Here is a 4,522-nt window from a genome sequence, read left to right on the forward strand (position 1 = left end):
TAATTATAAAGACTATATAGAGTAAATACCCATAGTCATCCTTGAGATTTGCGTAAATACTCAATGTAATCTTCAAGATCCCGATTTTTCTATTTTAGTCCTCCAGATAGAGCTCCGAGCACTCAAAGTGGTCCTTGAGCATATTTTTGGTGATGAATCATCACCGGAATGCTGACCTGGGCTCTGTTTGCCATGCTGGAGGGTTCCAATTTCCAATTTGTACCCACGTTGGTTTTCCCTTTATATCTAACCCTATATTCCCAAATTTTCGTAAACCTCATCTCTTCTTCTTGTTCATCGCACTCTCCTCACCTCACTTCCCTCCAACATTTAGCCATTGCTGATTGTCCCAAGTTGCAGAATATGGAGGGAAAAAAGCTGTCTGCTTCTCTAATACAACTCAACATCTGGGGAAGCCCTTTTCTGGGCAAACGATGTCAGATGAAGGATCCACAGCTTTGGCCCAAAATCTCCCACATTCCCGCCATTCAAGTTGATGACACATGGATTTGGTAATCCAACAACTTCAATAGATACACACACAACATTATTATTATTATTCCCTCAATATATATTTATGTTTTTCATCATGATTTATACTCTGTATATAAACTGACTCACGAGTTTTCATTCTTCATTCTCTCTACAATATTCTTATTCTTCATTTTTAATCATTCTTATAGATGTGTTCTACCATTCTTTGCTTAATACTTGTACCTTCTCGTACAGATTATCCATCGACCCAACAACACAACTTCTTCCATAAACGATTTCAAACACCTTCATTGCCTTCACAACCGCACCATTCTGGCGGTTCCGATTTTCTGCTCTTGGTTGGTGTTCTCATATGGTTCCAACTAGATGGAAAACGAACAGAGCTTCCACCTACAGTGCTACCCCCACCCATCATCGACATGAGTAACAGTCCCCGACGAAAGAATGAGGAGAGTGCGATGAACAAGAAGAAGAGATGAAATTTACGGAAATTTGGAGATTTAGAGTTAGATATAAAGGGGACCAACGTGGATAAAAATTGGAAATTGGCCAGCTCAGATAGTCGTTGGACCCCTCCAGCGTGGCAAACAAAGGCCACGTCAGCGCTCCCACTACTAGAATTTAGACATTTACTAACACTTTTTATGTAACATTTTTTAAAATGTTAGTTATACTAATAAAATTATACTTTTAGTAACATTTATAAAGAAAATATCATTTTTATTTTAAAAAAAAAAGTAAAAATATACAAACGTTACCAAATTTCATTTTCCCCCAATTTCATAAAACCTAGAGTCTCAAAGTGGGGTTCTGTTCATTTTCTCTTAATTTCACGCGTCTGAATCACTCCTACTCTTGGAGCTATGAAACCACCTCTCGCTCCTCCTCTTCGATCTCTCGCTCCGCCTCTTCGACCTCTCGTTCTGCCTCTTTGATCTCACGGTTCGCGAATTGAAACCACAATCTAGTGTTCTCACTCTCACTCCAGCTTGCGTTGTCTCGCCCCTGGTTCATTCTCTCGTGTCGTCATCTTCTCGCCTGCACTACCGTCTTCTCGCCGGTTTCATCGTCTGCTCGTCCCACGGCCTGGTAACTTCCAGTTCTCTTGTTTAGTTAGTTTCTTGCTCCTTCAATCCTCTTTAATCTTTACATAATAATTAATTTGATGTATAATTATTAGTTGATTTAAGTTTTTAATTGGTTATTTAGTAGTTAGGTTTTGAATTTAGGTTTTCATTTACCGATCTTGAAACATGTTTATTTGCTTATTAAGTTGTTAAAAATCATACATTATTAGGTTTTCATATCCTCTGTTTTCTAGTTGCTTTTTCTTACTAAGCTGGATTCTAATTTTTAATTTCTGTTTTGTTTGATATTGCCAATTGAAAAAACTCATATTGATTCTAGATGAAATTGTTGTATAGAGTAGTAATTAATTTGATACAAAATAAGAAGATTTAAAAAAGATGTTATGATAACAATTCTAGTTCAAATGAAATTAGACATGGTGGACTTGCTATCAAACAGTGATAAGGTATGATCTCTCACTCTTTCTCTAATTTATTTTCTATTTTTCCCCTTGAAAAATAGCAGATTAAGTATTTTCTTTACTGGAATGTGAAAGAAAGAAAATATATCTTTTTGTTATGTTTTTCCATTCTAACAAATGTCCTTCTATTCTTGTTTGAGATCAATTAATTATTCTTGTTTAAAGCTGCTTCTGTTGTTATTCAAATCCTTCTGAATTTATTGTTTGTATTTACACAATTTTTCTGACATGCTGCCGCGATGAGTTCTATTTTTTTTTTTTTTAATTTCAGTAGACTCTAGTTATGTTTTCTCCTCTTTTACTTCTTTAGTTTTGTTTGAATATTTTGACAAATAGAATTGGAATCTGTGTAATCTCAAATCCTCAATTTTATTGCTCATGGCATAGAAGGACTCGTATATAGTTCTTTATTACACAGCCTATTCTATCTGGATGCTCTGCTGGAGGATTGGCTGCTATATTGAACTGCGATCGCTTCAAATCCTTCCTACCAAATAGCGCCAGAGTGAAATGCGTGCCAGATGCCGGCTATTTTATCCATGTGTATGACTCCTTACTTAGTTTTGCTCTGCTTCTTCATACTTGATACTTGCTTAAATATGTTGTGCAACAGACCAGATGTCTCCAGAATAAAGCACATTGAAAATTTCTACAAAGGAGTTGTTGAAACTCATGTACTCTACTCTAGTCTTGGCCTTCTTTAACTTTTGAATTTATTTTTCTACTTTTCACCATAATGAGTAACATAACTCGTCTCTGTTGTTATAGGGATCAGCAAAGTATTTGTCCAAGTCCTGCACTTCAAAATATGGTGCTGACCTAGTAAGTCTATGATTGATTTGTGTAACTGTGCAAGCAAGAAGCACATTATTAGTGTAAAGCACATGGTCTCTTCAAAGCACTGGACCTATTTATCATTCACGCATTATTAGTGCAAAGCACATGGTCTCTTCAAAACACTAGACATATATGCATTATCTAGCATTCTTTGCCATGCATCACCAGCAATATTACTCTCAGAACTTTGAGTCAGTTCTTAGCTATTGGTAAGGTGAAACTTGAAAATACCATCTTTGGAATCTGATGTAAGTTTAATGTCAAATCCTGAACTTGACACTCTCCTAACAGATGGGCAATCAAACGCCACAAAGTGTTCTAAAAATGGTGGAAGGCCTGGGATATTTTCAAGCTTCTTGCAATCACTTAAATCCAATGATTTCAAGCTTAAAAGATGAGCAATACTCTCAGGAAGGTCCACAATGCTGCTTTCGTGCAGCGACAATTCCCTTAATGATGACAAGTTTCCAATGTCGCTAGGAAGTTCTGAGAGTTTCTCACAGCGAGAAAAATCAAGCTTGGAGAGAAGGTTTAGATTACCAATGTTGTTTGGAAGAAACTCAAGATCTTTGCACAAGTTGAGCTGCAAGGTTTGAAGCCCAACCAAATAAGCCAAGGATGAGGGTATTTCTTTAATTGCTGCTTTTGCCAGGTTCATGTGAGCAAAAGATTCTGCAGGTTCCATGATCTCTGGTAAAGTCTTCAGCATTGAGCAACCATGCAAATCAAGCTTTGTCAACTTCAGGTTGAAAATGCTGCTAGGAAGAGATTCAAGTGCTTCACAGTAGGTAAGATCAAGAATGCAGAGTTTGCTGAAACGTCCAATTGAAGATGGAATGAATACAAGGCTTCTGCAACCATGCAAGCTCAACTCCTCAAGACCTACCAAATTTTGCATTGTTGAAGGTAATTCTTGTACTCTTGATTCATTTAAGATGAGCACCATTAAATTTTTCATATCCTCTTCTATCTCAGGGAGCTTCTCGAGATTTGAGCAGCCACGAAGATATAGTTTTCTTAGCCATTTTAGCTTAAAAAGGTTAATTGGAAGGGATGTGAGGGATTCACAGTAAGAGAGATCTAACCAACAAAGCTCTGAGAGACTTGGAAATAATGATGAAGGTGAACCTTCTCTTAACACTTTCAAGTTTAGTAAGTGTATATTATCCATTGGTTCATCATCTAAATTAGCAGCAGCACACCCATTGGGGTCAAAAGTGTCAGAAATTAAAGTTTTTATCATTGCCATTTCACTACTAGTTTGTCTTATGTTACCTTTCTTATAGTTTTCTATCTCCTTTTTTATTGTCATTGATCAAAGAAACAAATATAGGAGTTTATTTGCTAGTATATATATTTGGAAGCTAGACATGTGTGACTGTTTAAGTAATAAGAAAGGTTCTATTTTCATTTCTTGCATCATTCTGACAACAATGATTTGTACTGTTTATGAAACCCCAGTTGCCACTAGTCCATAGATGATGGAGAATCCCTTGTGCACATTGTTTTTATATTTATTTTGGTTTAGCTCCATTCCTTCACTTGATTTTTGCTCTTGTTTAGTCATCCAATAATATAAGCTTTCACTATGGCCTTGGGGTAACTCACCGATTCGAAGCCAACCAATAAAGTGTTACATTC

At 36.4% G+C, this 4,522-nt stretch overlaps 1 pseudogene; it reads right to left on the reverse strand.

The window, feature by feature from the left end:
* Nucleotides 1–2,972: 2,972 nt before the first annotated feature.
* LOC148572274 (uncharacterized) lies at nt 2,973–4,130 on the reverse strand (annotated as a pseudogene).
* Nucleotides 4,131–4,522: the final 392 nt, after the last annotated feature.

The sequence above is a fragment of the Arachis ipaensis genome, chromosome B3 (genome assembly GCF_059453495.1).
Source record: "Arachis ipaensis isolate K30076 ecotype BB chromosome B3, ASM5945349v1, whole genome shotgun sequence".
Lineage (NCBI taxonomy): Eukaryota > Viridiplantae > Streptophyta > Magnoliopsida > Fabales > Fabaceae > Arachis > Arachis ipaensis.